At 45.4% G+C, this 21,379-nt stretch overlaps 1 long non-coding RNA gene and 3 other non-coding genes across 4 annotated transcripts; 3 read left to right on the top strand and 1 right to left on the bottom strand.

The window, feature by feature from the left end:
- The first annotated feature begins 820 nt into the window (after nucleotides 1–820).
- Nucleotides 821–3,541, top strand: LOC134999331 (uncharacterized). Its single transcript, XR_010201444.1, has 6 exons — nucleotides 821–884; nucleotides 1,553–1,594; nucleotides 1,898–1,978; nucleotides 2,561–2,623; nucleotides 3,372–3,395; nucleotides 3,512–3,541. It is a non-coding gene; the product is annotated as an uncharacterized LOC134999331 (long non-coding RNA).
- Nucleotides 3,542–20,485: 16,944 nt separating this feature from the next.
- Nucleotides 20,486–20,648, bottom strand: LOC134999590 (U1 spliceosomal RNA). The gene has a single exon (XR_010201668.1). It is a non-coding gene; the product is annotated as a U1 spliceosomal RNA (small nuclear RNA).
- A 144-nt stretch (nucleotides 20,649–20,792) lies between these two features.
- On the top strand, nucleotides 20,793–20,908 carry LOC134999526 (U5 spliceosomal RNA). The gene has a single exon (XR_010201604.1). It is a non-coding gene; the product is annotated as a U5 spliceosomal RNA (small nuclear RNA).
- Nucleotides 20,909–21,178: 270 nt separating this feature from the next.
- LOC134999561 (U5 spliceosomal RNA) lies at nucleotides 21,179–21,294 on the top strand. Its single transcript, XR_010201639.1, has one exon. It is a non-coding gene; the product is annotated as a U5 spliceosomal RNA (small nuclear RNA).
- Nucleotides 21,295–21,379: the final 85 nt, after the last annotated feature.

The raw sequence follows: 21,379 nt of genomic DNA, 5'->3' as shown, positions 1-21,379 counted from the left end.
GTACCACCACCACCACCACCTGCTGCGCTGCCAGGTATTGTGTAACGAGAATTCTGGTGCTACTGTCATCGTTGTTACACTACTGTACATGTGTCCTGGATACTGTACAGTACATGTTTCCAATTGACAGCTTCACTTACAGTACTGTTATTTTTTTTCCCACAGTACCACCACCACCACCACCTGCTGCGCTGCCAGGTATTGTGTAACGAGAATTCTGGTGCTACTGTCATCGTTGTTACACTACTGTACATGTGTCCTGGATACTGTACAGTACATGTTTCCAATTGACAGCTTCACTTACAGTACTGTTATTTTTTTTCCCACAGTACCACCACCACCACCACCTGCTGCGCTGCCAGGTATTGTGTAACGAGAATTCTGGTGCTACTGTCATCGTTGTTACACTACTGTACATGTGTCCTGGATACTGTGCAGTACATGTTTCCAATTGACAGCTTCACTTACAGTACTGTTATTTTTTTTCCCACAGTACCACCACCACCACCACCACCACCACCACCTGCTGCGCTGCCAGGTATTGTGTAACGAGAATTCTGGTGCTACTGTCATCGTTGTTACACTACTGTACATGTGTCCTGGATACTGTACAGTACATGTTTCCAATTGACAGCTTCACTTACAGTACTGTTATTTTTTTTCCCACAGTACCAACACCACCACCACCACCACCTGCTGCTGCATCCGAGAGCTCCGGAAGTGGTAATAATTACTTTTTGTTACAGACACACTAGTTTCCTACAGTATTACTGTAATTTTTGTATTTTACAATACTTGTCATCTTTTACACACAGACCGCCTCGTAATTGATACAGAGGAGGAGCTCATTCCCATTGATTCGGGGGAAGAGGAGCCAGATTATAGTAAGTACAGTAGGATTTTCTCAAGCCCATTCTTAAAAGTATTGACCAAGTCCACTTTTATTACTTTTCAGGCAGGGAATTCCAAACATGTACTGTACAGTATTTCCCTCACTGTGAAGACCCCTTTTCGCCTCTGTGCGAAATCGCCTCTACTTCAACAAGAGTTACTGTGCACGTGTCCTCTGTGTCCATCTTATCAAAAACCGTTCCTGTGTATTGTCCCCTTACTGTATACAGTATATTTGTAAAGGTTAATCATGTCCCCTCTTAATCTCCTCTTTTCCAATGTAAACATGCCTAGCCTGCCTTTCCTTGTATTCCATCTTCTCAATCCACTTCATCACTTTGGTCGCCCGCCTCTAAACCTTTTGTAGTTCCACGATATCCATTTTGTATTATGGTGCCCAAAATTGTGCATCCGACCCACCCTCCACTAGCCTAACCCTCCAATCATACTCTGAATCCACACTCTGCATTCTGAATGTCGGGATCCAGACAGCAGGTCTTTTAAATACAGTACTGTATGTCCCCTACCGCTGGACAGTCATTCTGCTCCTACTGTATTATGAATATATCTCTGCCTCCTGTAGCACTGTACTACTGTGCAATTTTGTAGTAACTGTACTCTACTGTATTTTGTTTATAATATTTTTTTATTTTCAACTCAGTAATTATTGACAGTGAGGATGAAAAACCCTCTCCCCAACTTGGTAAGTAAACTGCAGTATTGTACTGTACTGTACATTGTGTTAAACCAATGGGTTGGGTTTGCGTGACCAGCAGTCAGGATTCTAGCGGTCAGGTGACCGACAGTGGCATCCTGATTGCAGCAATCCCAACAGGGTGAGGTACGGTATCCTAACCCTCCTCCACTACCCCCTGATTCTGGCCTCGACATTCTCGTCTCTGTGTGCGAAATTTACTCTCCTCCTCCAATTCCTGACTGAATTTTTGCTTTACTGTATTCAACACAGAATACAAAAGTATATTTCATGGATTTTTTGCTTTCACAGGCCCTACACTGTCACAGGCGGTGGCGGAGGAGGAGGAGGAGGACCAGGACTCTCTGTCCCTCACCACACTGCACCCATTAAGTAAGTCCAGTCCGGTACATCGTGCCTCTGTAGAGCCAGTTTGAGCAAGGAGAGATTGATTGCTTCTTTTTTTGGTGGGGGCCCAAACCAACCAGTCATTTCAGCCACAGTCGTGTGGCAGACCCTGTTTATATAACATAAGGGTGGTTGGGAGGGCCCAATCACAATTCCATCTTGCACCTCTTTTTTTATTTATTTTTTTATTTATTTATCTTTGCATCATGTGATGTTTGGGGAAAATTGTTATAAGGTTTGATGTAAAAAAAAGGTTAAAAAAAAGAGGCAGATTAGATGGGCAAAGTGGTTCTTACAGTATTTGTCATCAAATTCTATGTTTCTGTATGCAGACCCTCCAACATGACCCGCCGCACTGCTCTGTTTCTAGACTTCCCTCTTAATTTATGATTTCCATCACCTGTGTTGAACTAGTTATATGATAAGAAAGCTGTTTCTTCACAGGTGATGGCAATAATAAATTAAGAGGGAAGTCCAGAACCAGAGCATTTTGTACCATGTTGGAGGGTATGTGTATTTCCTGGAATTAACCTTTTTTTTTTTTCACATTAATGTTTTTTTTCACAGGCCCTACACTGGAACAGGCCACGGAGGAGGAGGAGGATGATGATGATGCTGCTGCATTTAGTGGTAAGAATTATTACTGACATTGATCTGATGCCATCAGAGTAGCACTTTTCATCAGATTTTTCTGGCAAATGCGTAGAAATCGGATGAAAATTGTTTTTGTTTGAACTGGTGATATTGCCCATACAGTAGCAACCGATCACATCCCACATTAACATTTACAGTATCTAGTTACACTTACAGACGATAATACAGTACAGTAGGTAATATTTGATTGGTTGCTACTGTATGGACAACATCCTGTTCTAAAAAAAACACCCATCTTACTCAATTTCTCTCTCTCTCTCTCTCTCACCCCTTGTCACTGTCTCTCCATTCATCTCTCTAGATACTGTCAGTGATGAATTTCCCATTAGGCACGAGAGGCACGTACTGTACCTAGTGGCGGCATCTGTTTGGGGGCCTCAGTTGGATGCTTACAGTATGCTAATACTGTCATCCCAAAAATTACCACTACAGTAACTGCTAAATATTTTAAGTGTACTGTACAATATGCACATACAGTACTGTACAGTATACATAATTCAAAAGAAAAAAGAGTTGCTACTGTACCTTATTCTAGTCATAATCACCGGCATACGGGTCACTCACAAATTTTCTGATGGTCTCGGTGGGGTCCCTTGGAATCACCATGCCTGTCACAAGCATACCTTTTTTTACCCACCTGACACTGGGCCTGGACACTAGTGTACTATTACTATACTTTTTACTGTATACTGTATCTTATAATATTCTTCTCTTTTACCCACAGACGACGAGCCAGAATACATTTTTGGTAAATATACTGTACAGTAGCAATAGTTGGTACTGTAATTACAGTATTTTTTTTTTCTCCAACATTATTTTAAGTCAAACTGATATGACTAACTGTACTGTATTATCTTTTTACAGTCCGTCGCCAACCAGTGGAGGAGACACCTGGTAATAAAATAGAAATACATAATGCACTGTACTGTATTCTAACTTACTGTAACATGTATAACACTGAGCTGATCATCTTCACACCCTCTGACATAACCTTACAGTACAAACTGTACTTTCTCTCCTTTTTCACCCTCTTCACTCCACAAATGCATGCTGCGTTTCCTGACTACTGATATAATAGTGTGTAGAGCGTAGCGAGGCACCGTGCCCACCGCGTGGCGAGCGAAGCAAGCATGCAAGGGGCTGCTTTCCGCTCGCCGCCCCTGTCGGGATTGTGTGGTCGGGATTCCGGCGTCTGTATTTTGACTGCCGGGATCCCGTCCAGCGGGATTACGTACTGATCTCCAGTCTGAGCCTGCCCTAGGCATAGGCATACTTGCCAAATGCCCAGGGGCACAAGCAGCTTCTGCTGATTAATATGATATGCAGCATGCCTACAGTATATTCTGTGCATACAAAATGCATTACTAATGTGCAGCATTATGTGTATACAGTACTTTGTTGTGTAACATATACTGTAGCAAGGGCACTACTGTGTGGTCTAATGTGAACAAAGAGCAATATGATGTGATGCAATGTGAATAAGTGGGAATACTTTGAGGAGTAATGTGGTACTATCATATGATGTAACGAGAAAAAGAGACACTATTGCATGATATGTTGTGAATAAAGTTGCAGTACTGTGTGGCGTCATTTCAGATTGGGGAATTACTGTGTGGCCTTGCCCCTTCCCAGCAAGAACATGCACCGTTTTGGGATGCACACCGAATGTGCACACTGTTGCTATTTTAAACATACAGTACAGTAAGTTGGAGGAGCACCAAAATGACGACTGCTATGGTTGAGGGGTGATGGTGCTGGGAAAGGGGTACAGGCTCAGAGGCGGAAATAGCATCTGTGCAAGGGGGCAGCATCCAAAAACTTGACTAGGGAATCATATTATTTATGGCTGGCTCTGAGTACAGTCCACTATTATGGATAGTACTCCCTACAACACCACCTACAGTACTGTAACCCTCTTTTTTCTGAAGCGGTCATGAAATGTCATGACTGCTAATACATACAGTAAATGTCTACAGTATTTGTACTGTGGTGTTTAATTCCTTTGACAATTTGTTTATGACCTATTGAAGCTAAACTCTTGTACAGTACTTTATATTTTGAATACCAGCAATACAGTATAATACTGTACCTACAGTATACAGTAATAATTGTTTACTATTTGAATGTGACTAAATGTTTTTTTTTCTCCAATATAGTGCCAATTATTTATGGGGGCCCCAGACAGGGGCAAGATAGGTGGGCTGGCCCAGAAGCGGGCAGGCAGCAGCCCACTTATACAAGAGGTAAACTAAAGCAATGTTTAAATTACCTCGACAGCATACAGTAGTGTTTGATTTACTGTACTGACAATACAGTACTGTACATTGTAAATAACAATATTGTCTAATATAGAGTAAAGTACTGTATTGCCATTACTACACTGTAAAGTATTCAGTATTTGTTTTGTAATACTGTCCTTTTTTTCCCACAGAACAGTTGCAGCGTGCCATCCAGCTCCAGCGGGTGGTGGTCCACCTCCTAGTGGACCACTATTTTAATATTTTATTAAGTTTAATTTAATTTTATTTAATAAAAATTTTTGTTCTTGTACTCCATTGTATAGTATCTTTTTCTACTGTATAAGATAGGCATACTGTACACCATACAATTATCTGGCAGATAATCTGCAAGATCTGGCTGTTTGTAATGAAATTCTCTCCTAATTTAGCTGTGGTGTACAGTACCTCCTGAGTGTGCTGGGGTGCTTTCTGGCCAGTTTGGGGTGATTTGGAGCAAGTTTGGTCGGCCATCTGGCCGACATGTGCTGTCGACTGTTTGGCAAACATGTGTTTTCACTCCAGCATGTGTGTGTCAGGCATTTTGTGTGTGTCAGGCATTTTGTGTGTGTCAGGCATTTTGTGTGTGTCAGCCATTTTATGTGTGTCAGCCATTGCTGTGTGGTTCCACAAATGTTAGCGTGTCAAAGTGCTGACCACTGACACCACTATTTCACTTTGTACCGCATGCCTTTTGTGGAACCACACAGCCCAGCATGACTTATTGCTGGGCTGTGTGGTTCCACAAATTTTCTTGGAAAACAAATGAACATGAGTGTCTTTACTTTAATACTTTTTTTTTTTTTTTCCCCCACAGATATCTATATACACAAGAAAAGAATGTAACGAAGAACAAACTACTTTTTTGTTTTAATTAACTTTCAAACTTTATTTAAAAAAAAACACCTTTTTTTTCTTCAATAAACTTTTAAAAATAGAAGTTTCCTGTGGTTTTTATTAAAATATGAAATGCAAGATGCCTAACCAAGTTGTTTTACATACAGTATACCACTCTTAATTGAATTCCCATCATACAGTAGTACTAATTTATACAGTACAGGAAGTTGGGAATACAAACATTGGAAACCACGTCATGTTTATTTTAAGAAACACTTTATTTACGGACAAAATCATTTGGAACATGTAACATCACACATACTGTACTGTATTGTAATAAAGCCAACATCACACATACTGTACGGTACTTTAATCAAAAGGTAACAGCACAAATACAGTAACAATATCAACTTTAACATTTTTATAATTTATTTTTTTGTGGTGGTGGTGCGGGGTAATGGTTTTTGTACTTTATTTTTAGGTTTTGCTTTTTTGAATTATTTTTCGTTTTTGTCTTTTGCTTTTTAACACTGTCGCATACGGACACCAGAATAGAGGACTGACAACAGCAGCCCCTGGATGGAAACGCAGCCCAAGGCCCCAGATGGACACAGCACAATGGACTCGGCTGCTACTGGATAGATACAGCAGCGCCCAAAAAATCAACAGGAATAAAAGGGGCAACTTGTAACAGGCCCTTACATTACCAGGAATGTGGTGAGCCAAGTTCATGCACTCCCCTTTGAGTAACCGAGCTGCTCCAAGTGGATTCAGCACAGTGCATGCAGCCCCAGAAAATGTACAGGTCATACAGGTACATTGACACAATTTTTTAGCTTCAGCTGTGTGAAGCTGATGTGCTGAAGCTAGGAGGTAGGTAATGATCTGGTTTCATCATAGTCGAGCTTCCAAGTCATTTTCCTCTTCGTTCTCAGCACAGAGTTTATGGTATCCCTTATCTTCCTCTTTTCTGGATCACCAATCCTCACGCGGCGTTCACACCTAGCCATGATGTCATGTACCAGATTTTTGGGCAGCGGAAGTTTGCCCTTGGAACCATCAAAGTTCACACGATTGGCCCACGTCAAGTATTTGTCGTACCGTACATGGTGCTGGAACAGAGAATATGCATATTTCTGAATATGTCCATTTGAAGCTCTGTACAGATGGTCGTCCAGGGAAGTTGAGATGACAGCCAGGGCAATATTGTTCAGAGAGCCTCCGAATGTATTGCGAAGTGGCCTGTGAGCAGGTGTGCTGGTCATCATTGGTGTTCCTGGCAACAGCACACTTGAATCCAGGCCTCTGCGGTCGTCCAGCCCTCTGCGGTCCTCCAGGCCTCCTCTGCGGTCCTCCAGGTCTCTTCTGCGGTCCTCCTGGTCTCTTCTGCGGTCCTCCTGGTCTCTTCTGCGGTCCTCCAGGCCTCCTCTGCGGTCGTCCAAGTCGCTGACTTCGTCCAGTCCGCTGCTGTGGTCCAGGCCTCTGCGGTCCTCCAGGCCTCCTCTGCGGTCCTCCAGGCCTCCTCTGCGGTCCTCCAGGCCTCCTCTGCGGTCCTCCAGGCCTCCTCTGCGGTCCTCCAGGCCTCCTCTGCGGTCCTCCAGGCCTCCTCTGCGGTCCTCCAGGCCTCCTCTGCGGTCCTCCAGGTCTCTTCTGCGGTCCTCCAGGCCTCCTCTGCGGTCCTCCAGGCCTCCTCTGCGGTCCTCCAGGTCTCTTCTGCGGTCCTCCAGGCCTCCTCTGCGGTCCTCCAGGCCTCCTCTGCGGTCCTCCAGGCCTCCTCTGCGGTCCTCCAGGCCTCCTCTGCGGTCCTCCATGTTTCCTCTGCGGTCCTCCAGGCCTCTGTGGTCGTCCAGGCCTCCTCTGCGTTCGCCCAAGTCGCTGACTTCGTCCAGTCCGCTGCTGTGGTCCAGGCCTCTGCGGTCCTCCAGGTCTCTTCTGCGGTCCTCCAGGTCTCCTCTGCGTTCGCCCAAGTCGCTGACTTCGTCCAGTCCGCTGCTGTGGTCCAGGCCTCTGCGGTCCTCCAGGTCTCTTCTGCGGTCCTCCAGGTCTCCTCTGCGGTCCTCCAGGCATCCTCTGCGGTCCTCCATGCCGCTGACTTCGTCCAGTCCGCTGCGGTCCTCCAGGTCTCCTCTGCGGTCGTCCAGGCCTCCTCTGCGGTCCTCCAGGCCTCCTCTGCGGTCCTCCAGGCCTCCTCTGCGGTCCTCCAGGCCTCCTCTGCGGTCCTCCAGGCCTCCTCTGCGGTCGTCCATGCCGCTGACTTCGTCCAGTCCGCTGCGGTCCTCCAGGTCTCCTCTGCGGTCGTCCAGGCCTCCTCTGCGGTCGTCCAGGCCTCCTCTGCGGTCGTCCAGGCCTCCTCTGCGGTCCTCCAGGCCTCCTCTGCGGTCCTCCAGGCCTCCTCTGCGGTCCTCCAGGCCTCCTCTGCGGTCGTCCATGCCGCTGACTTCGTCCAGTCCGCTGCGGTCCTCCAGGCCTCCTCTGCGGTCCTCCAGGCCTCCTCTGCGGTCCTCCAGGCCTCCTCTGCGGTCCTCCAGGCCTCCTCTGCGGTCCTCCAGGCCTCCTCTGCGGTCGTCCAGTCCGCTGCGGTCCTCCAGGTCTCCTCTGCGGTCGTCCAGGCCTCCTCTGCGGTCCTCCAGGCCTCCTCTGCGGTCCTCCAGGCCTCCTCTGCGGTCCTCCAGGCCTCCTCTGCGGTCCTCCAGGCCTCCTCTGCGGTCCTCCAGGCCTCCTCTGCGGTCCTCCAGGTCTCTTCTGCGGTCCTCCAGGCCTCCTCTGCGGTCCTCCAGGCCTCCTCTGCGGTCCTCCAGGTCTCTTCTGCGGTCCTCCAGGCCTCCTCTGCGGTCCTCCAGGCCTCCTCTGCGGTCCTCCAGGCCTCCTCTGCGGTCCTCCAGGCCTCCTCTGCGGTCCTCCATGTTTCCTCTGCGGTCCTCCAGGCCTCTGTGGTCGTCCAGGCCTCCTCTGCGTTCGCCCAAGTCGCTGACTTCGTCCAGTCCGCTGCTGTGGTCCAGGCCTCTGCGGTCCTCCAGGTCTCTTCTGCGGTCCTCCAGGTCTCCTCTGCGTTCGCCCAAGTCGCTGACTTCGTCCAGTCCGCTGCTGTGGTCCAGGCCTCTGCGGTCCTCCAGGTCTCTTCTGCGGTCCTCCAGGTCTCCTCTGCGGTCCTCCAGGCATCCTCTGCGGTCCTCCATGCCGCTGACTTCGTCCAGTCCGCTGCGGTCCTCCAGGTCTCCTCTGCGGTCGTCCAGGCCTCCTCTGCGGTCCTCCAGGCCTCCTCTGCGGTCCTCCAGGCCTCCTCTGCGGTCCTCCAGGCCTCCTCTGCGGTCGTCCATGCCGCTGACTTCGTCCAGTCCGCTGCGGTCCTCCAGGTCTCCTCTGCGGTCGTCCAGGCCTCCTCTGCGGTCGTCCAGGCCTCCTCTGCGGTCGTCCAGGCCTCCTCTGCGGTCCTCCAGGCCTCCTCTGCGGTCCTCCAGGCCTCCTCTGCGGTCCTCCAGGCCTCCTCTGCGGTCGTCCAGTCCGCTGCGGTCCTCCAGGTCTCCTCTGCGGTCGTCCAGGCCTCCTCTGCGGTCCTCCAGGCCTCCTCTGCGGTCCTCCAGGCCTCCTCTGCGGTCCTCCAGGCCTCCTCTGCGGTCGTCCAGTCCGCTGCGGTCCTCCAGGTCTCCTCTGCGGTCGTCCAGGCCTCCTCTGCGGTCCTCCAGGCCTCCTCTGCGGTCCTCCAGGCCTCCTCTGCGGTCCTCCAGGCCTCCTCTGCGGTCCTCCAGGCCTCCTCTGCGGTCCTCCAGGCCTCGGTCGTCCAGGCCGCTGACTTGAACCGCTTGGTGGTGTGTTGCAATGATGGTGCGGCAAACTCCAACTTGCCATTCTTCCCTCGTTTGTTCAATGACTTTCTTCATGGCTTCTACCATCTGTTCCTTTATGCCTTCTTTAAGGCCAGCCACATCGGTCTGCAGCTGATTGACCTGTCCACCAACTTCTGACTCCATATTGGTCACCTTACTGAGTAGCTCCTTTAGTAAAACAGGACAGGTACACTGGCAGTCCTGCACTTTGGTGTTCACATCTGTGAAATGCAACCTTCTTCGTGGTGAATGTGTCATGTCTTCTTGTCCAGGGGTGGCTACATGGTCCAAAAAAGAAGCTTCCTGATGCAGCGTGTTTGTCACGTCCTCTAGCACCGGTATTTCCAGATTCATTGGCTGAACACTGTGATCTGCAGGAGATGGAACAATTACATCATTTGCCACACCACATATCATCTCCAACGTATTATTCTTTGCCTTGGCATTTTTTCGTGGTTTCACCACATTTTCTTTCTGAGCCGCCTTGGCAGTTTTCTTCTTCTTTTGTGGGACTAATGCAGCAAGTTTCTGTGCCACTGATGGGTGGGTTTTGGCACTCCCGTAAAATCTGGTAGTCTGCATTCTTTGTCTTTTGTCTAAAAATATAAAAACCACAATAAGAAAACATGTAAAGCACAGCATGCTAAAAATAGCAAACAACTGTACATTTTCAAATAAAGTGCACAACAGTAAAGTGCAAATACTGTACAGTATTTGCCTTTTTTCCCTGTGCCTCCCAACAAGAACCTCTGCAGGAGGGACAGAATGCTCTGTTACGGACTTCAGTTTAAATATACAGTATGATTATCATCACCTGTGCGAACAACTATACTGTACAGTAGTTACTGTATTTGATAAGATAGGTGTTTCACCACAAGTGATAGCAATCATTCAGTACTACTGCACATACCTGTAGTACACCGGGATAAGCAAGGTCTATGTACATTACGTTATACCGAGCTGGATCGCTTAGCAACCTGACAAAATGGCCACCGACCGTGAACTCCCAGCACGTGGCAGCGCTTGGATATGGAGTGAGATACAGTATGGTACAGTCCAGGGGCAATGCTGAAGGAGCGTCACAATCCCCTAGCTCAATTACTAGAGCCATTTTAACAGCAGTGTGGGCCCCTGGACACAGCAATGCACTGGGGCCCCTACCCACTCACCAGCGGAAGGGGTGGGGGGAGCTATCAGCGGCAGCTTTGATGCTCCGCGGGGGATAGGGGGGGTTCTATCTTTCGCTCAGTATGTACAGTAGGACCTGGAGAAATAATTTCTGCTAATTATTCCTTTACTGCACAGATGGGGCAGGAAGGAGAACACTAAACTGTAGAAGGGGGCATTGTGCTGAATGAAGGGGCCCTGGTACAGTACATGACTTCCAGGGTGGTAGGGGGTGTTTAATACACAGGGGAGGAGTGGATAATGGAGTGGGCTTAATATTAGTGTTATGGACTGCAATTAGTTTCCTGTATGAAACAGATACAGTACAGTAAATAACCCTCCTTGGAAGTGCATGGGCCCTGTGAGACTTACAGTAGTGTACAGCATAAGGGTCGACTGACATGATGTACAAGCATTACATACAGTACATGTCAGTACTGTATGTAAATTCTTCAATTATTGCCTAACAACAATGCTGCTTACTGTATATTAAATACTGTAGGCCTAGAAATGTGCATCTCAATATAGTAGTTAAAAACACAGGGGCCTATGTGGATAAGCGAGTTCTATGCACACAAAAAATGGCCACCGACCGTGAACCCCCAGCACGTGGCAGCGCTCGGATATGTAGTGAGATACAATATGGCATACATTTCACAGTTCAGGGGGCAATGCTGAAGGAGCGTCACAATCCCCTAGCTCAATTACATTGGGATAAGCGAGGTCTATGCACATTACGGTATACCGAGCTGGATCGCTTAGCAACCTGACAACATGGCCGCCGACCGTGAACTCCCAGCACGTGGCAGCGCTCGGATATGTAGTGAGAGATGGTATACATTTTAAAATACACCGGGATAAGTTGTACAGGCCATGGAGCAATGCACAGGGACATTCATCATTTACGTACAGTATATAAATAATTGTAAACCGTAAATGAAAGAATTACCGGTCAAATACTGTATGACGAAACTGTGTCAATGAGCTGGAACAGTATGGCCTGTGAAGAAGTTTTCGAAGGCAGAAACGGAGAGCAAATTATCAGGAGATTTCTGAAAGGTCGGAGAAGATCCACACAGCAAGTCTGCCTACGAGGAAACAGATTTGCAAAGTGGGTAGCGTAAAGCCTAACAACAATGCTGCTTACTGTATATTAAATACTGTAGGCCTAGAAATGTGCATCTCAATATAGTAGTTAAAAACACAGGGGCCTATGTGGATAAGCGAGTTCTATGCACACTAAAAATGGCCACCGACCGTGAACCCCCAGCACGTGGCAGCGCTCGGATATGTAGTGAGATACAGTATGGCATACATTTCACAGTTCAGGGGGCAATGCTGAAGGAGCGTCACAATCCCCTAGCTCAATTACATTGGGATAAGCGAGGTCTACTGTATGCACATTACGGTATACCGAGCTGGATCGCTTAGCAACCTGACAAAATGGCCGCCGACCGTGAACTCCCAGCACGTGGCAGCGCTCGGATATGTAGTGAGATACAATATGGCATACATTTCACAGTTCAGGGGGCAATGCTGAAGGAGCGTCACAATCCCCTAGCTCAATTACATTGGGATAAGCGAGGTCTACTGTATGCACATTACGGTATACCGAGCTGGATCGCTTAGCAACCTGACAAAATGGCCGCCGACCGTGAACTCCCAGCACGTGGCAGCGCTCGGATATGTAGTGAGATACAATATGGCATACATTTCACAGTTCAGGGGGCAATGCTGAAGGAGCGTCACAATCCCCTAGCTCAATTACATTGGGATAAGCGAGGTCTATGCACATTACGGTATACCGAGCTGGATCGCTTAGCAACCTGACAACATGGCCGCCGACCGTGAACTCCCAGCACGTGGCAGCGCTCGGATATGTAGTGAGATACAATATGGCATACATTTCACAGTTCAGGGGGCAATGCTGAAGGAGCGTCACAATCCCCTAGCTCAATTACATTGGGATAAGCGAGGTCTATGCACATTACGGTATACCGAGCTGGATCGCTTAGCAACCTGACAACATGGCCGCCGACCGTGAACTCCCAGCACGTGGCAGCGCTCGGATATGTAGTGAGAGATGGTATACATTTTAAAATACACCGGGATAAGTTGTACAGGCCATGGAGCAATGCACAGGGACATTCATCATTTACGTACAGTATATAAATAATTGTAAACCGTAAATGAAAGAATTACCGGTCAAATACTGTATGACGAAACTGTGTCAATGAGCTGGAACAGTATGGCCTGTGAAGAAGTTTTCGAAGGCAGAAACGGAGAGCAAATTATCAGGAGATTTCTGAAAGGTCGGAGAAGATCCACACAGCAAGTCTGCCTACGAGGAAACAGATTTGCAAAGTGGGTAGCGGGCGGTGACTGAGACGCTCTTTTATTCACATTCAAAAGTACCTGTACAGTATGCTCTGTGATTGGTGTAAGGATGAATGCGCCTATATTGGCACCAATCACAGCGGTAAGAATTCCTTTTGTGTGAATGTGAATAAAAGAGCGTCTCAGTCACCGCCCCGCTACCCACTTTGCAAAGCTGTTTCCTCGTAGGCAGACTTGCTGTGTGGATCTTCTCCGACCTTTCAGAAATCTCCTGATAATTTGCTCTCCGTTTCTGCCTTCGATAACTTCTTCACAGGCCATACTGTTCCAGCTCATTGACACAGTTTCGTCATACAGTATTTGACCGGTAATTCTTTCATTTACGGTTTACAATTATTTATATACTGTACGTAAATGATGAATGTCCCTGTGCATTGCTCCATGGCCTGTACAACTTATCCCGGTGTATTTTAAAATGTATACCATCTCTCACTACATATCCGAGCGCTGCCACGTGCTGGGAGTTCACGGTCGGCGGCCATGTTGTCAGGTTGCTAAGCGATCCAGCTCGGTATACCGTAATGTGCATAGACCTCGCTTATCCCAATGTAATTGAGCTAGGGGATTGTGACGCTCCTTCAGCATTGCCCCCTGAACTGTGAAATGTCTGCCATATTGTATCTCACTACATATCCGAGCGCTGCCACGTGCTGGGAGTTCACGGTCGGCGGCCATTTTGTCAGGTTGCTAAGCGATCCAGCTCGGTATACCGTAATGTGCATACAGTAGACCTCGCTTATCCCAATGTAATTGAGCTAGGGGATTGTGACGCTCCTTCAGCATTGCCCCCTGAACTGTGAAATGTATGCCATACTGTATCTCACTACATATCCGAGCGCTGCCACGTGCTGGGAGTTCACGGTCGGCGGCCATTTTGTCAGGTTGCTAAGCGATCCAGCTCGGTATACCGTAATGTGCATACAGTAGACCTCGCTTATCCCAATGTAATTGAGCTAGGGGATTGTGACGCTCCTTCAGCATTGCCCCCTGAACTGTGAAATGTATGCCATACTGTATCTCACTACATATCCGAGCGCTGCCACGTGCTGGGGGTTCACGGTCGGTGGCCATTTTTTGTGTGCATAGAACTCGCTTATCCACATAGGCCCCTGTGTTTTTAACTACTATATTGAGATGCACATTTCTAGGCCTACAGTATTTAATATACAGTAAGCAGCATTGTTGTTAGGCAATAATTGAAGAATTTACATACAGTACTGACATGTACTGTATGTAATGCTTGTACATCATGTCAGTCGACCCTTATGCTGTACACTACTGTAAGTCTCACAGGGCCCATGCACTTCCAAGGAGGGTTAGTTACTGTACTGTATCTGTTTCATACAGGAAACTAATTGCAGTCCATAACACTGAAGTTGTATTTTCAGTACTGTACAGTATACAATACTTAAATTTGAACATCAGGTACTGGATAGTAAACATGTACAGTATTAACTTCTATCATAAAACTCTTATGCATTTTCAGATGTGTAAATTTTAGACTACAGTATTCACAAATGTTTTCTCTCCATACAGGAATTATAGTTGGACAACATGCCAGTAACTATCAACAAAACGATGAGCAAGATAATCGCCAACATGAAAAAAGAAAATAAAACCATCAAAGAGATCCATGCATGGCTCAAGGAAAGTGGCATTATAGTCACTTTAGAAACGGTGCGCTATCATGCATTCGAGAGAACAACGCCCAGATTTGTATTTCCTACAAAATGCACATGGTACGTACTGTACACTACTGTAATGTTTAAATGACTTGCTTTATACCATAAACAATTTTTTTGAAATAAAATAAAAACTTCATCAATTGTAACTGTGATTGTGCTGTTCATGAATTCATATTTTTCATACTGTATTGTACTGTAGGAGAGTGCAACAAATTGTGGAGGAACTAACTCGTGAGGATGATGAGCGTACTGCTCTGCAAATAAAACGAATTCTCCATTCCAAGTATGACCTGGACATATCGGCCACCAGCATCAGAAGGATGCGACGGAAAATGGGATGGACCTTTGGCGCAACAAGGTAAAATACTGAAAGCAGTATAAACCATACAGTAAATGCACTGTTAATAATCCCTTGATACGTGATATAATAATGCCATAAATCATTATACAGAGTGTGTACTTTATACTATATACAGTATGTGTGTGTGTATATACTGTATATACAGTATTCTATCCCAAAAGAGATACCTACTGTATAGGCACTCAGAGACAGCAATGAAGCATTGCCGGCTTATTGTGATGATTACATACTGTATACTGTGTGTGTGTGTTTGTGTGTATGTACAGTATGTATATATATATTACTCTGTATGTAACTTAATGTACTGTATGTACAGTTTAATGTATACAGTAGGTATATAATACAGTATACTGCACATACAGTCTACTGTATATACAGTAATCTGTAAATCTGTAATTTCATAACTGTATCTGATTTCATTATTTTTGGCTCTTCACAGGATATCTCCAATGATAAGAGATGTGAATAAAGAAAAGAGAGTGGAACAGGCACGGCGATGGATTGAGAGTGGTGAAACATTTGATGATGTCATTTTCACAGATGAATCGTCTGTTGCCCTTGAGCGGTTCTCCAGAATGTCATTCAGGAAACGTAACCATATCTCTTTAAATCCACGCCCAAAGCATCCATTGAAAATCCATGTATGGGGAGGCATATCACGATTAGGAGCTGGTCCCCTATTATTTTTCGAAGGTACAGTACAGTACTATACTTTATTCTGTGCCTGTGTTCTGTAAAAATACATGTTGTACTGTAGAGTACGTGTAACTGCACAATAAAAGGAGTTGCTTATTAATGAACAACATTTTTTGATTTCTGTAGGAATCATGGATAAGAAATATTTCCAAGAAACAATAGTAGAGAAATGTATGGTGCCATTTGTGAATAAATATTACCCAACTCACCATAGGATATTCCAAGACAATGATCCTAAACACTCCGCCTCAGCCAAATTTATGGAAGAGAAAGGTATGAATTGGGAACGCACACCACCAGAGTGAGTATTCTTTCAACAGTGTACAAGTAAAATTTTGGATAGCACTCTAGTACTGTAAAAAAAATTTTTGTTTAATAAACAGTACAATATTGTATGTTTAATTTTCTCTATTTACTGTAATGTACTGTAATTAATTTTTTCTATACGCTTTTTTTTTTTTTTAATTAGATCACCAGACATGAACCCAATCGAATTAGTGTGGGCTCAATTGAAGAGGTACGTTAGGAGTGTTGCAAAGCCAACAACAAAACAGCAACTGGTGGATGGGATAAAGAAATTTTGGCTAGAAGTACTCACACCTGAACATTGTAATAATTATATAAATCACCTGTATAAAGTATTACCTGTTGTAGTTGAAAGAAATGGTCAAGCCACAAATATGTAGTTCTGTATTTTCTGTTTAAAATTTTAAATTGGTGCATTATTAAAAAAAATGATAAAATTGCCTTTGTCTGATTATTGCATAAACTAATGTAGAATATTATACAGTAGTAATGTTATTGATGTGTACTGTATGAACAGTTATTTTCAGTTTTATAAGTCCTGAATAAGAGTACTGTACATTTTGATCAGTGCAGTACATGGAATCGGATGTTGTAATACTTTATTTTTACATTAATATTGATGTTTTTCCAATAAATATTCAATTTTACAGTATGGTACGGTACAGTACATGAGGGTACCTGTACAGTATGATACGTCATTATGGGGGAGAAATACTGTATCCACTAAATGTACAGTAAAATGTTTTTTTCTTATTACAAACACACAAATGCATCTCAGATGGAAATATGCTATACACAGCAGACAGCTTATGGTGACAGAACTTCCCTACTGTATCCCCACCCATAGTCGTGGTATATTTTAGATTGCCTAATGAGACACTCCTGCAGCATTGCCAATGATTCATGTAAAACCTGTGTGCAAACAGTATCTGTATTGAATGCAAAGTACAGTAAGAGTACAGTATACAGTATTATCAGAGCCAAACCTGACCAACATGATGCCCTAGGCTAGATTTTGGCTGATGCCCTCTTGCACAGATGCTACGTAGTTCCGCCTCTAACCCTGCACCCCTTTCCCAGCACCATCACCCATTTTGGCGCTCCTACCCCCTATAATCTAAATAAGAACAATGTGCACATTTAGTGCCAGCCCAAAACAGTGTACAGTATGTTCTTGCTGGGAAGGGGCATGGTAACACAATAATACCCGAAGATGAAATGACACAACACAGTACTGCAACTTTATTCACATTATATCATGCAGTGGTGTCTCTTATTCTCATGACATCATATCATAGTACCACATTACTCCTAACAGTAATGCCCCTTATTCACATTACACCCCACCACATTCATCTTTATTTACATTAGACCACAGGTTCTCAAACTCAGTCCTCAGGACCCCACACAGTGCAGGTTTTGCAGGTCTCACAGAATCACAAGTGAAAAAATTAGCTCCACCTACTGTATGGACCTTCTAAAATGTGTCAGTTAGTAATGAATACATCTGTGCACTTGCTGGTTTACCTGCAAAACATGCACTGTGTGGGGTCCTGAGGACCAAGTTTGAGAACCACTGCATTAGACCATGCAGTAGTGCCCTTTCCTTATGTTACACCAGAAAATATTGTAGTACACCTTATACACATACAGTACAGTAATGCCACACATTAGTAATGCATTTCATATTTAAATTTTCTGATTTAATTTCATAGAGCCGCAGTCACTCACAGAATATAGGCATGTACTGTAGCATCTCATTTTATTCTGCAGAAGCTGATTATTCCCGTTTGGCTAGTTTGCCGCCTCTGTACAGTATATCACAATAGAAAAAAGTTATAGTGTCAGTGAAAAAAGCACCTCATGACAGATACTGTACACAAGCTCATGTCTAAATACTGTATACTGTAAGCAGTGACATTAAGGGGTACAGTACTGTATATGCAATTGCAGTCGAATTCCGGAAGGAATACGGAAAAAATGGACACGGGATCCCCCATCTTTTTAGAACCAGCACCGGGCTCTGCGCCTGGTCCTGGTGCAAAAAATAAGGGGGACAAAAAAAGCGTAGGGGTTCCCCATATTTTTTGAATCAGCACTGGGCTCCACTAGCTGGACAGATAATGCACAGCCGGGGGAGACTTTTATACAGGTCCCTGCGGCCATGGAATTAAATACCCAACTAGTCACACCTGGCCGGAGTACCCTGGAGGAGTGGGGGCCCCTTAAATCAAGGGGACCCCCCTCCAGCCACTCGATTATCTCTATCACCCCTGTGTATTGTAGCTAGGGGATTGTGACGCTCCTTCAGCATTGCCCCGTAGCCTGCAAAATCTGTGCTGTTATTTGCTCCATAGCTGAGTGCCTCCTAGGAGCTACTGTAGGAGTCACAGGCGGTAGCCATTTCAATTGAGTCTGCCCTGCTATAGAATTGTACAGGTATGTGTACATTACCGTACGGTGCATAGAACCTTTACAGTAGAAACTCTCCTGCAGCTTTGGCCTGCTTTACTGTATGTACTGTAAAACTTGTGTTTTGTCAGTTTGCTATGCGACCGAGCCCAGTGTAACGTACTGTACAGTACTGTAATGTGCATAGACCTCGCTTACAGTATCTCTGTGTATTTTGGCTAGGGGATTGTGACGCTCCTTCAGCATCGCCCCGTAGCCTGCACAGCTTATGCCATTTCTCATTCCATACCCAACTGCTGCCTGCCACGAGGTGGGGGTTCAGGAGGTGGGGGTTCATGGGTAGTGGTCGTTTTGACAGTGTGCTATGCGATTGAGTCCGGTGTACCGTAATACTGTATGCAATCCTACAGTAGCTTATCCCTCCCCTGTGTATTTTGGCTAGGGGATTGTGACGCTCCTTCAGCATTGCCCCATAACCTGCACAAGGGTTCAGGGGCGGCGGCCATTTTGCCAGTGTGCTACAGTATGTCATCGAGTCCGGTGTACCACAATATGCATACTGTGTATTTTAGCTAGGGGATTGTGACGCTCATTCAGCATTGCCCCATAGTCTGTACAATCTGGACTATTACTTGCTCCGTAGCCTAGGGCCTCTGTGGGGCAAGGAGTCATAGGTGGTAGCCATTTCTATTCAGTCTGCCCAGCTACAGAATTGTATGTGTACTGTGTACGGAGCATAGTACCTTAACCTGCATAGAACCTGCAGATTATGGTACACCGGACTCGATCGCATAGAACCGCTCATGCAGCTACTGTATGCCCTGGTTTGCAGTATGTGAATAAAAAAAATAATAAAGTGTCTGAAAAAAACTACAGTAACATGCATTCGTACAGTACTTAAGGAATCGAACCCTGGACTCTGAGTATAGGAAGCGAAACACTTCACCACTTCGCCGCAGACAAATGTATAAATCCGTTGGTTTTGATTATGCTGTAATGGCTACGGGATTAGGACGATAACACTGTAGAAAATTCCTAATCTTGAGAGGCAATAGTGAACTTGTAACACACATCCATTTGCGACAGTGTACACTACTGGTTTTACAGTACTGTGTTTTGTCTGCGGGACTTGCACGCTCACATACAGTATTCATAAAGTATTGTAGATGGATCATATACTGTATGCTGTACTACTGTATTTGCGTCGGTGTCGTACTGTATATACTGTACAGTACTGTATTAAATAATGCAGCGTAATGAGTACAGTATTTGCTGTATGCAGCGTAATGAGACGCCTTAGTAAAGTAGTCCTTATTATGTATGTCAGTATTGTATTTTACGGGAGACCACACGCATGCGCAGTGGTGATTGTAAAAAGCGACATCTGGTGGCTGATCGCAGGTATTACACGTAAAGGTAACGCCAAACGTCAAATGTCTGTCTCCGTGCGATTAGATAGCCTCTCTGTGGCTAGGCGCGCCTCGCTACGCCACAGTACGCTGCGTATGGTCGAACGGGACAACCGCCGCGGCCACTCAAGATAAAGGTGGCTACATCTGTATTTTAAGTATTATAACCTTAGATAGCTTTTTCATTCAGAAATGTATCCATTCCTTTTTTAAATCCAATTACAGAGTCCGCCATTACCACCTTCCCTGGCAGGGAATTCCACATCCTGATTGCCCTAACAGTGAAGATCATAGTATCTCACCTGGCAGGTAAGTAGGAGTTGGGCTAGAGCTGTGGAGGATTGCTGCTCGGGCACCCCCTGTCAAGTGAAGGAGATCCAACTGAGGCAGCACAAGGGAACTCTCGAAAGAAGAACAAGGCTAGAGGAAGATCTGAGACAAAGAAATCTGACTTTTACCAGAGCTGACCAGAGGAAAGCACAAACACAGTCCCCCACTACCACAAATAATGCAGTCGAGTTTCCCACATTGGGGAAATCACAGGGGTCAGCATACCCAGAATGCAATGAATGAACCTCACCCTGGGAGAACAATCTTCATGACCATGGTATCTCCTATGCAAAATAAGTATGATTTGGGATAGGGCTGGGGAGGGCCGCTGCTCAGGCACATCTCTGTCAAGTAAAGGAGATTCAACTGAGGCAGCACAAGGGAACTCTCATCTGGGGACAACAACTGCAGGGAGAACACATATTTTCAGATGAAAATCTTGGTCATGCTCTGGCTTCTCTTCAGAACGAACAAATCTTTCGCCTTTTACTAAAGATTTCCGTGGAGAGGAGCAAAACTGAGTTTTACCTCAATTTTTGCATGCCCCATCTTTTTGGATTTTCTTTTATCGGTTTAAAGATAGAATGAGTGTGCTTTAATGAAAGCTCATTTGCATAGAAATTACAGTAAATGTTTGTTTCTTTTCAAACAGAACTTTCTTGACCATGCTACTTGCTTGAAAGATCTGGGAGCACATGGAATACAGTACAAACCATGCTTATAGCAAGGAGAAGCCAGGTGAGAAATCTGCTTTCTTTCAAATTGGGCGCTCACTTTGATCTGAATGAGGACTGCTGGCATGGCACTCAGGCGACAGGTGGAATCTTGGTCATGCTCTGGTTTCTCTTCAGAATGAACAAATCTTTCGCCATTTATTAAAGATTTCCGTGGAGAGGAGCAAAACTGAGTTTTATCTCAATTTTTGCATGCCCCATATTATTGGGGTTTCTTTTATCAGTTTAAGGACAGAATGAGTGTGCTTTCTTGTTGGCTTTAATGTAAGTTTATTTGTATAACAATGACAGTAAATGT

Source organism: Pseudophryne corroboree, unplaced genomic scaffold, assembly GCF_028390025.1.
Source record: "Pseudophryne corroboree isolate aPseCor3 unplaced genomic scaffold, aPseCor3.hap2 scaffold_150, whole genome shotgun sequence".
NCBI lineage: Eukaryota > Metazoa > Chordata > Amphibia > Anura > Myobatrachidae > Pseudophryne > Pseudophryne corroboree.
The sequence above is the reverse complement of the archived record's forward strand: the minus strand, read 5'-3'. Positions and strand labels throughout refer to the sequence as shown.